The sequence below is a fragment of the Pteronotus mesoamericanus genome, unplaced genomic scaffold (assembly GCF_021234165.1).
Source record: "Pteronotus mesoamericanus isolate MK-2021 breed Mesoamerican mustached bat unplaced genomic scaffold, CSHL_Meso_final contig_221, whole genome shotgun sequence".
NCBI lineage: Eukaryota > Metazoa > Chordata > Mammalia > Chiroptera > Mormoopidae > Pteronotus > Pteronotus mesoamericanus.
Window position 1 is genome coordinate 3,783,304 of NW_026555092.1, and position 12,353 is coordinate 3,795,656.

The 12,353-nt window shown below is 45.1% G+C and overlaps 1 pseudogene; it reads left to right on the forward strand.

The window, feature by feature from the left end:
* The first annotated feature begins 7,883 nt into the window (after positions 1-7,883).
* LOC129069443 (protein tyrosine phosphatase type IVA 1-like) lies at positions 7,884-8,412 on the forward strand (annotated as a pseudogene).
* The last annotated feature ends 3,941 nt before the right edge of the window (positions 8,413-12,353 follow it).

Consider the following 12,353-nt stretch of genomic DNA (forward strand, 5'->3'; position numbering starts at 1 on the left):
TAAGTTTTTCAAAAATATGTGTATTGCCATTCCAAAAAGAAAATTCACTTTTATTCTAGTAAGAATCATAATGCTCCTTTATTAAATATGTTCTTTCCTGTCTTTCCACAACTCCTAAAGGAGGTATTGCCTCCTCTTCACAGATTTTTTTTTTTTTTGGCCAAGGTTTATTTAAATATAATTGATGTGAAATAAACTGCATGTATTTAAAGTGTACCATTGGTCAATTTTGATTGGATGTATACACCTGTGAAACCATCATTACAATCAAGACAGTGAACACATCCAATCCTTAGGAAACCACGGATCTGCTGTGGGCCACTGTGGACACATCTGTGTTTTCTACAACTTTCTATAAATGGAATCATATAGTGTACCTTCTTTTGGGTGGGTCTCCTTGCATTCAGCATAAAGCAGGGGTTTGGCTTTGAGCTGTGCCAGGAAGTGTGGGGTGTGACTTAGAGAGTATTCTAGGGAGAGGAGGCCAGTAGAGGGAAAAATTCGAAGGCAGAAAAATGTCACTAGGCCAGGCTGGATTGAGGGTCTCTCCCTCATTCATTCATCAAATGTTTGTTGAGTTCCAACTACATGCTAGGCACTGGGCTAAGAGCAGGGCTAGAATGTGGGGCGGGGGGTCTTGCGGCTGCCCTGGATTCACCCTCCACCCTCCTCTGCGCTCCATGTTCCAGAAGCTCACTTGTTATACAGGGACAGGGATTGCATACAGGAGGCTGACTTCCGGTTGGGTTTGGCCATTGGGATGCCTGGTGGGAGGTCAGAGGGAGGCCAGGTAGCTACTCCTCTGGTCCCCTCCCTGGAGCTCCTGCAAGTGACCCTCTCTGCTTCCTGACAAGCCACCATTCTAGTAGCTTCTCTGGGTATATTGACCAAAGCTGATTCTCTTCTCTTAAAGACTTGGTAAAATGCACCTGCAAATGGCCTGGGGTAGTCCCAGCCTGTCTGATTCCATGGCCACACTGCCTCTGACGGGTCAGGTGACTGCTGCTGGGTTGTGACCAAGCCTACGACCTAAGACCAGACATGCAGGCAGCAGAGAGAAATATCTGTTGCAGATGCTGGCTCTGACTTGAATCCCAGAAGTTGTTGGGAGACAGAATGCATTTTCATAGCACTCAGTGGATCCCAAAGTCGCCCTGAGATGGGTCCTGGGTGCAAACATGCAGAAATTTCAGGAAGGTTCTGGGATTTGCATCATGCCCTCAGCTCAATTGGTGCTTCTTAATGGGAACTCACAGTGGCCAGCCACATTGGATCTCAAAGGCAAGGAAGTGGGCGCTGTGGGAGGCACACTTAAGTATCTTGGAATTTCCTCCAACATTGCGACTGTAATAGAACGAAATAATCAGTCTTTCTGACTCCATCTTGTTTGAGCCTGCCTAGTTCCCAGGCATGTCAGTTCGTAGCTTCTTCCGCTTTGTCCTACAGGTATTCTAATCAGTAAGGAATCTCACCTGTAGTCTAGGAATTCCTGAGACAATCTCCCTGCTTGACACCGCCTCACCAAAGAGAAAAGGAAGGCTGAACAAAACCGGTAATTGTTTATTAAAAGATTTAGTCTAGAGGAACCTTGTATCTGGGACGTTGGCAGCCTGACCTCCTAACCTCAAACCCCTCCCATATTCCCCCTTCCCCTGATGTAAAAGAAGCCTAAATTGTGTACTTTCTCAAGATGGTTCTTTAGGATGCCATCTTCTTGGCTTGTTGGCTTTTCCAATAAAGCCAATTTCTTGCCCCAGCTCCTTGTCACTCGACTTACTAGCTGTCTGTGCAGCAAGCTGTTGCAGCTCTCACTTGATTACAACTACATCTTACCCACCGCAGCTCTTTCAGACCCAGAATCCCTCTGAACTGGGAGCAGTTCCGCAGTGGGGACAGATGTATCAGGACATGGGCGCTATGTGTTTGCAATGCGCTGCTTCGGTCTCCTTCTGGTACCTCACGTACTGATGATAAGTCCATTCTGGGATAAAATGGGCACATCTCTTGTGAGATCTCTTTATCTGCTGCTTCGGTCTCCTTCTGGTACCTCACGTACTGATGATAAGTCCATTCTGGGATAAAATGGGCACATCTCTTGTGAGATCTCTTTATCTGCTGCTTCGGTCTCCTTCTGGTACCTCACGTACTGATGATAAGTCCATTCTGGGATAAAATGGGCACATCTCTTGTGAGATCTCTTTATCTGCTGCTTCGGTCTCCTTCTGGTACCTCACGTACTGATGATAAGTCCATTCTGGGATAAAATGGGCACATCTCTTGTGAGATCTCTTTATCTAAAACAGCATACACCAGCATTAATGCTTACGGAGTCTCTGTGTTGCAGCAGGCCTACAGGGTACCTATATTACAATATTTAATCCTCTTAACGATCTCATGAAGTGGGTCTTAATATCCCCTTTGACAAGTGAAACTGAGAGAGAGCACTGCTTGCCTGGGGTCACAGCCGATTAGTGACAGGGCTGGGTTTCAGGTCTCGATGTGATTGTCCTCAAAATCTGTGATTTTAAAACTTCTGCTACTCAGCCTCCAGATGGTTAAGGTCAGGCAAAAATAAAATTCCCCAGCCCCTTTCACTTCCTGTCCTGCAAAGATCACAGCATGAGACTCTCATGAGCAGCCAAGTGTGTGTGGGCTGCCAGCCTTCTCTCTGGGCAGAACTGTTAGGTGGAAATGGTGGTGCTGGTAAAATATTTCTCAGGGAGCCTTCCTTAACTCCAGCGTTGATTTGTTTCAATCACTATTTCATAGAAGTCAATTTTGTGCCTTTAATATCTCTCTTTCCTGGTTATGTCCTTAGGGCCTTGTACATAGCAGGTACTCAGTGAAGAGTGAGTAACAGACCTTCAATGCCTGGGACTCAGTTGAACACAATTCCAGATGCCCAAAACAACTCAGCCACTCACTAAATGTGTACCAAGCTGAACTTGGCATGTGACTCATGATTAAAAGACCTCAATATCTCTTCTGAAAGTATGACTTCACAGTCATGCTTCTCTCTACAAATGGGTTTTTACAGTCATGCCGCTTGCATTGACCCTAAAAATAACAAGTATAAACCACCTTACTGTATGAAGATTCACAGCCTCTTTCTCTCCTGCCTACGTCAGCAAAGGGTCCAGGAAAGTTAGATGGGTGGACATTGGAAAGGGCAGGAAAGGAGGAAAAAACTAAGAGCTAACTGGGGCTTGGGCGTTTGAAAAAGAAAAGAGGAAATTTAGAGTTCAGCTGCTGTGAATATGAGCTATATGAAGGGGGGGAGGAATGGATTTTAAAACGTTTTTGCTTGGTATTAGGACTGGAATCCCCTTTGGCTTTTTTTTCAAGAGTCTAAAGATTATTAAGTGATTTGGAACTATTGTTGTCTTTCTTGCCTGTTGTTTTAATGCAATGCTGGAGGGAGGCAGGTCCCAGCACAAGAACAAAAAGGCCCATTTTTATATCTACCAAGGACAGAAACCCCAAACTGGCTTAAAAAAAATAAAAAAAGGAACCCTACAGTTTTACCAGATTGGAGAATTCAAGGGTGGGTGTGGCTATGAGTCAGTTCCAGCAGATGAAGATTCTGATTGGCCTGCCTTGGGTCACATGCCATTCTTTGACCCAATCAATGTGGTTAGGGAGATTGGAATATTCTAATTGGCCAGTCTGGGTAGTATGCCCTTGCCTGGGGTGGGAGGGGTGAGTGGAACACCCTGATTACAACTCCTCCAAACTCTGAAGCAGAGAGAGGGTGGCTCCCCCAAAAATGGATGTTCTGAGACAAACAGCACATATCCACTACATAGGGTTCCATATGAGGAGCCCTCAGAGATCGTCCCCACCAACTTCTTACCCTGAGAGTCTCCCCTCTCCAACATCCTAGAGAGAGGGCCATCCGGCTGCTGCTTGGAATCTTCCAGTGATGAGCTCTCAATACCCTTTGAGGCTCCCAATTCTGTTTCTGAGCAAGTCTAGTTAGAAACATCTCCCTTAAATGAACCTACCTTCTTGTAATTTCCCTCAACCTTTTAGATCTTCCTTTAGGGGTCTCACAGAATAAAACAAGGCCCTACTCTCCGTGTGAACCTTTCAAATGTTAAGGTTTCTGGAGACTTCTTATCAGATGGTTTAAGGGTAACAGCCAGTTTCTTGAGGATAAACACAGCAGGCTGGGAGTTAAGTGGCCTGTGTCCCAGCCCTCACCCTGCTTTTCCTGCGGAACAATGGCCACCCTGGGAGCAGGTGCACATTGCTTTCATTCAACAGCGGAGGGTACATGCCCCCCATATACAAATGTTCAAATCCTCTCTCTCAAAGTGATGGTATTTTGAGGTAGGACCCTTTGGGGGGAATAAGGTCATGAGGATGGAGCTGTCATGAATGGGATTAGTGCCCTGATAAGAAAAGACAAGGGAGATCATTTTTCCTTTGGGTATGTAGTGAACAAGGAGAAGACATCTGCCATTTGCAGACCAGGAAGTGGGTTCTCGGTAGGGACAAAAGCAGCTGACACCTTGATCTTGGACTTCCCAACCTCCAGAACTGTGAGACATAAATGTTAAATCATCCAGTCTATGGTATTCCGTTACGGCAGCCTGAACTAACATAGACACTGAAATAAAGGGACATGCCCAAGGTCACGCAATTAGAAACAGGGAAGCTGGAATTTGCATCCAAGACCACATAATTCCAAGGCTTTTTTTCCTTACCGCTCTAAGGCCTTGAACCAGTTATATCCTTCCCCTGGGCCTCAGTTTTCCCGTCTATAATTTGGTAACTTTAGTTTGTATTAGAATCACCTGGAGGCCTGTTAAAACACAGATTCCTGAGGCTCATTCCCAGAGTCCCTGCTTCAGTGTTTCTAGAGTGAGGCCTGAGGATACATTTGCATTTTTAAAAGTTCTCAGGTGCTGGTGGTCTGGGATCCACACTGAGAATCACTGTGGTAGGTGATTCCAGCTCTAACATTACCTTTTCATTTAGCTCGGGCTCAGGCCTTTATTAAATGGTGTGTGTGGTTGTGTGTAGTTTTGCTCCACAGTCAAGTTAATTCAAGGGAAATTCAAGATGCAGGGAAACAAACAGGGATAATGAGGAGCAGTAGAGGCTCAGTCAGGTTTGAAGGGAACCAAAAGGAACAGGCTGAGTCTTACAGGTTTCCTAATGATAACAATCCACCCGCTGTGTGCTAACTCCTTTCACTACTTTATCTAATCATTACAGCCATTCTATAAGGGAAGTATAAGTACTAATGCTTTGCTAATGGGAAACTGAGGTTCAGGAAGGGTAAGAAATGGAGTACAGCTCCTCTAGAAAACTGTTTGGTGGCTCCTCAAAAAGTTAAACATCATTACCATATGACCCAGCAATCCCTCTAGGTATGTATCCAAGAGAATTAAACACATGTCCACTCCAAAACTGTACCTGAATGTTCCTCACAGCAGTATTTATAACAGTCAAAAAGTGGAAGCAGTTTGCCTTGGCTGGGTGGCTCATTTGGTTGGCCTGTCCGGTACACCAAAAAGTTTGCAGGTTCGTTTCCTGGTCAGGGCCTATACATAGGTTGTGAGTTCGATTCCTAGTCAAAGCACCTATGGGAGGCAACTGATCAATGTTTCTCTCACATCAATGTTTCTCTCTCTCTTTCTCCCTCTCTCTTTCTGCCCCCTCCTTGCCCCCTCCCCCCTCCCTCTCTCCGTCCCTCTCTTCCTTCCTATCCTAGGATAATAAGCATATCCTGAGGCGAGGATTTTAAAAAAAGGAGGAAGCAGCTCAACTTTCCTTCAACTGACGAACAGATAAACCAAAGGCGGTACATGCACACGGTGGAATACTATTCAGCAATAAAAGAAATGAAGTACTGATACATGCTACAACATGGATGAACTTTGAAAACATTTTGTTAAGTGAAAGAAGCCAGTCACAAAAGACCACATAATGTATTATTCCATTTAGAGAAAATGTCCAGAATATGCAAATCTATAGACATTAAGTATATTGTGGTTGCCAGGGGCTGGGGGAAGGGGAAAAAATTTCCATGTGACTCCTAGTGTGCATGGGTTTTCTTTTCCAGGGGATGAAAATATTCTGGAATTAGATAGTGATGATATTTGCATGACTTTGTGAATATATTAAACATTGTGCATACACTTCAAAATAATAAATTTTATGGTAAGTATGGGCAGTTGGGAGGAAATTCCTAAGGGTACAAAGAGAGAGAGGTGGAGCTGGGCCTTGAACACAGGGACACAGAAGCCTGGCAAGAGCCCAGAGTGACGACCTTAGTTTCACCCTAACGTTGCCCCAGCCCCGTCCTTCCCCTCTGGCCTCAGCTTCCCCCCGCTGCTCCTTTGGGCCCTGCCGCGGGGGGGCGAGGAGGGGGACTCCACGTGTGGCGCTGCTCTTAGGATGGGGGTGGGGGAGCAAGGAGGCGGGAGCCCAGAGAGGAGGGGGGACGAGGCCCTGAGAACCACCTCTCTCCCTTCCCAGTAAGAACAGCTAGGCTCTTTCCAGACGTGCCTTTATCTGCTCCTTTGAGGCCTGGGAAGGCAGTCGACTGCGGTTCCCAGGTGCGCTGGCCGCGGGGCACGCAGGGACAAACGCCGAGTGCCAAGTCCCAGACACCTGGCGCAGGGCCCAAAGTCCCGCCCTCTGCTTGTGGGAAAGCCAAGGGGCGGTGCACGAATCTGCGACGGGGAGCCTTGCACCTCTGCGTCCCAGCCGCTGTTCCTGCCAGAGTCTCCTGCTCAGTGGGGTCTCCCTTCCTGTCTGCCTGCCCTTGCCCCTGCGGGCCTGTGTGCTACATCCTCCTGGGGGGCTCCCCCCCCTTTCTTTGTATTCTTTCTAATAGCTCAGAGTCATCCCCGCCCCCCGCCATTCCTTTTCCCTCCCCTCCCCCTGTAATTGTCATTCCTTCGGGGGTGATTTTTCCTTTTTTTTTTTTTTTTTTGGCAGACCCATAGGAAAGACATGATACTGTGTCTCTCTGAGTGTGGTTCTTACATAAGCTGTTTCATATGCTATCACTCTGCAACTTGCTTCTGGCATTTTCCACTCAACAAAACTTCGTGGAAAACTTTCCTCATCCCTTTTTTCCCCTCATGGCGCGAGGGAGTCCACAGTTCAGATGTGCCATGTTTTATTTAACCATTCTCCATTGATAGATATTTAGAATGTTTTGAATTTTTCAGAATAATCAAAGTGTCGCAATAGTCACCTTTGTACACTGTGTACACCGGACCTGATGTTTCTGAGGCAGACGACACAGAGATGTGGGTCTCCTGGTCGTAGGGTGAGTGCATTGAAAAACAGACATTACAGGCCAGGCTCCTGCCCTGCAGCAGCCACCGCGCCCCTGCGGCGCCACCCCTGGGGCGCCACCCCCTCCGGGACGGCTGTATGCTTAAGACACAATCTTCAATGAGTAAACATGTCTCTCAGTTCTGTGGCGTTCTTGGTCACACATTTATGGAGTTTCTGAAGGGCGGTGGAGATTACTGCCATGCACACAACAACCTCTATGCAGACAAGTGAACTGTAGGAATTTATTCCTACTCCATTGAGAAGTCCCGGTAAGAGTGGTTAAGCTGGACACAGAAGTGTTGATTTGAAATCTGCAGAGCATTTGACAAGAGCTCTGACCTGCATGGGTAAACCTCAGCGCACTTCCTTTCTGCTGCCTCAGTGTCACCGGATTGAAGAATTGCTGCTTCTTGTGACGAGGTTCATTTCATTTCCCGTTACTCCCAACGCCATGCTCATGCTCAAAGCACCGAGAATTTCAAGTGGAGTATATTGAAGTAGACTCAGTTTCTTTGCCCATTTCTGTATTTAATTTTTAAATTATTTCATGACCCCATTGAGTACCTTTTAACTAAATTAACATGGCTCGACTAAACCACCCAGCTCCTGTGGAAATCACATATGAGAACATGAGATTTTTTTCTTATTGCACACAATCCAACCAATGTGGCCTTAAACAAGTTTACAGAGACACGTCAGAAGAACGGAGTTACCACAGTCATATGTGAAGCAACTTATGACCCTACTCTTGAGGAGAAAGAAGGCATCCATATTCTCGACTGGCCTTTTGATGATGGTGGTCACCCTCCAATCAGATTGTTGATGACTTGTAAGTCTTGTAAAAATTAAGTTTCGTGAAGAACCTGGTTGTTGTGTAGCTGTTCATTGCATTGCAGGCCTTGGGAGAGCTCGGGGCTTGTTGCCCTGGCATTGATTGCAGGTGGAATGAAATATGAAGATGCATGCAGTTCATAAGATAGAAGTGGCATGGAGCTTTTAACAGCAAGCAACTTTCGTATTTGGAGAAGTAGCATCCTAACATGTGGCTCTGCTTCAAAGACTCCGATGGTCATGGAAGCAAATGTTGCGTTCCATGACACCGGTGCCTGATGCCAATGCCTCAGAAGTGGGACTTGAGATAGGACCTAATTTGTCATACACATTAGCCAACATATTGGCTTGGTGGATAAATCTAATGAAACTTCCATAGGAGTGTCAAAAAGCAGTTTTAGCTGGCCACAAGCTTGACAGAACTGCAACCTCTATGCTTGGGTTTCGACCCACCTATTTGGACACTTAGCAAAAGATTCTTACTGCTCAGCTTTTTAATTTTATTTATTTATTTATTTATTTTTAGAGAGTGGGGAGGGAGAAAGAGAGAGAGAGAGAAACATCAATGTGTGGTTGCATCTCGTGTGCTCTCGCCCACTGGGGACCTGGCCCGCAGCCCAGGCATCTGCCATGACTGGGAATCAAACCAGTGACCCCTTTGTTCACAGCCTGACACTCAGTCCACTGAGCCACATCAGCCAGGGCTACTGCTCAGCTTTAAAATGTGCTTATCATTTGTACCAATTGACTTTTCCTGAAATCATGCAGTATTGAGTTATACCTTTAAATTTATTCCCATGCCAGAATCTTACCAATATATAACAGTTTTAGAAAGATTAGGTGCCAGAATGTCTAGCGCAATACTTGTATATTTGCAGTATCATACAGAATTAAAATCCCAGGAACTAGGAACACTTTGGACCTTATGCAGTTTATCCCTTCAGTCATTTCAGACATAGAGAGTAGGGCCTGTGAGGTTATTTGCCTGGTCACTTTATGTTTACATCCCCCCCACCATTCATACAGGTATATATCAGGGTTGCTCAACTTTTTAATTTTTATACAAGTCTTAGTGATGGTTTAATGTCTTTCTATAAATCTCATTTGGTGCTGTTTTAGAAAAACCTCCATTTTGAAAATTTACCTTGTATAGAAGCATGTGCCTTTAATGTCTCCAGACAAAAAGCCTTACAGTTAATTTTAATGTTTGCATGTGGCATGCAAATTATAGGGGGCACCTGAGAAAAAAATGGGAGGGGGCTATTATTAAGTAAATTGTTTTTAGTAAAATATTACCTTTGTCTTGTGTGGAACATGTAGAATATGCTCTTTAGTAAATTTTTTTTAAGTGTAAAGGTAGAGATGTTTTGTTACAGCTAAAATAATTCTTAATCATAAAATTCTGAAATTCTTGTATTTGTTTTCTTACATTCTAAAGTTACCAACTTATTTTTGTTTGAAGTATGATTTTTTTACTTCCCACCCTCTCTTGCAAAAAAATGATAAACTGGGTTTCTGCTAATGAATTGAGCAGACATCTAATATTTTAGATGCCTTTTGAGATGTGTAATTTCATATTTGGATACTTGATAATTTGTTTTATTATGTAATTGATAAAATGATGATGTGTATTAATGTCAGTTCAACCATATATTTATACTCTCTGGGAATGTGTAGTTATAGTTCTGTGGAAGAAATAATTTGTCAGCGTTCACCAGCTTGTAAAAAATGTAGTGCAAGAACTTAAACATCTAAATAAATAATGAAATGCATTTATCATAAAAAAATAAAGACATATTACAAATTGCTGCCCACTGTGGCCGAACCAATCTAATTCCCACCAGTACTATACCTGCGAGTATCTTTTTCTCAACATCCTTAGCAAACTCTGATCTTGTCAAACTTAAATTTATTTTTTATTTTTTTGCCAATAGAATTTTTCTCACTGTTGTGCTAATATGCAGGGAGTTTTCTGGAAGTTTAGGTTGCTGGTATGGAGGAAGAACTCAGGAATTGGGGTTAGGCGGTCTGAACACTAAATCCACTCTGTCACCAGCTGCTGTGTGACCCTTGGAACATCTAGCCACCTCTCTGGTCCTGGGCACGCTAGATACATGATCCCTCTGCATCCTCTATTTCTCTCTGCCTGAGAATCTTGGTCATTTTGGGTCCCCTGTTTCCTTGTCTCTGAGATCTAAGGTTTCTCAGTCCCCGAGGAGTCCCTTCTTCCCACTCGCCCCGTCCCCTGCCAGGACTCAAATGCTTGGCCTAAGCCATGGTGTCCAGACTCAACTCACCCGTTGCTCACTGAACAGCCTTCCAGGGGCGCAGGTGACATTCTGGCAACTCACAGCAGGTGGGGGCGGGGGGAGGAGGGGGAAGAGAGGGGCAGGATACCAGATGAAAAGGACTTTAATATTTTTTTCTTTTATAAAACTTTAGAAAAGTAAAATGTGCTCAGTATAGAAATTTGGAAAATGCAGAAAATTATAAAGAAAGCAAAAATAAAACAATCTGTTCCCCCGAGAGACTCATTGCTGCCTATTTGTGTATCTGTCTTTGCTGGATGTGTACAGACAGTACTTTTATATACATTTTTTGTACTAATCTTTAACTTAGCATTATATCATGAATGTGTCATTTAAAATCTTTTTTGAAATCTTGACTTTTAAATGAGTGCTTTCAGAAAAGCCATACCAATTTGGTTTCCCTCAAGTTGTGGATAGGTATGCTTTGAAAGCAGCATGGCCCTCACCTACCTGGACACACTTTGGTCTCTAAGGGGTGGAAGACCCAGGCTGAGAGGGAGGCCTTCTAAGAGGGTGGTCAGAAGGCTCCCAGGGACCCCGCTCATCCTTAAAACCCACCCGTCACCGGAAGGGTGATCTTTTAGGTTATCAGCTGCATTTCATAAGAGTGAACACCAGAGGGCACCACACACCAAAGGAAAGGAGCTCTTGACTGTGAGACCTTTCATTGGATGAAGACATTTCCAGGCCACTCCATGGGAGAGAGAAAATGTTCTCTTTTGGCTTCCTTTACATCTTCCTTACCTGTTCTCTTGCAGCCCCTGGGGGTGGGGGGCTGGAGTGGAGGAACCTTCAGATGTGCCCCCAGGAAGCTCTGGGAATTGGAGGGGCAGTCTGCGAGGCCCAAGGCAGCGCACAGTGTGGTGGTAAGAGCCCTGGACTGCAGCTTCCCTGTGGCGTGCTTTTGGGCCGGTTACATCATTGTTCTGAGCCTCAGTTTTTTGTATCTGTCAAATGGGGGTGACAATTCCCTGCCCTTCTTTACCTGTGTGTGTGTGTGACATGCAAAAGTACTTTGAGGGAAGGAGGGAGAGGAGTTATGGGGAAAAGAAGGGGAAAGGTCAAATCAAGGAACATGTATAAAGGATCCATGAACAAAGCCAAAGTGGGGAAGGATCAAGGGTGGGAGGTGCAGGGCAAAGCGGTGGTAGGAAAATGGAGATAACTGTGCTTGAACAATAAAAAAATAAAGTTAAAAAAAAAAAAGTACTTTGAAAACCATGCCAATCTATGGGCTCTGCCTGCAGTGTGGGGACCAGACTGTAAGCAGGGGAGTCCAACCTGCGGCTGGCAGGGTACGTGTGGCCCAGGATGGCTGTGAATGTGGCCGAACATAAAACCATAAACTTACTTAAAACCTTTTCTTTCTTTCTTTCTTTCTTTTTTTTTTTTTTTGCTCATCAGTTTTCATGAGTGTTTGTGTCTCTAATGTGTGGCCCAAGACAACTCTTCTTCCAGTGTGGCCCAGAGATGCCAAAAGCCTGGACACCCTGGGAGGGTGGCGTGTGTGTCGCAAGCAAGGCTGGTTAGGTGGTGGCAGCTGTGGAGCGGATGGGCAGTAGCTGGATTCTGGGTATATTTTGAAGGTAGAACCAATGAGATTTGCTGAAATATTGCATGTGAGATGCGAGAGGAAGAGGGGGTCAAGGATGATACCCTGGCTTTTGGCTTGAGCGAACTGAGATCAGGGATGCCTTGTGCTGAGATGGGGAAGACGGCAGGGGGATGGCCCGGGGGGTGTTCACATTTGGGTGTGACAAGCTGGAGGTGCCTTTTAGGTCACTGAGTGAGTGGAGATAGAGGTCAGAGGATTGAGCTCAATCTCTTTTTCGGGGCACCATAGAGCGCACACTAGATGGCAGGTTGGACTAGGTCACAGATGAAAACATGCCAGGCGTTCACGCCAATGAC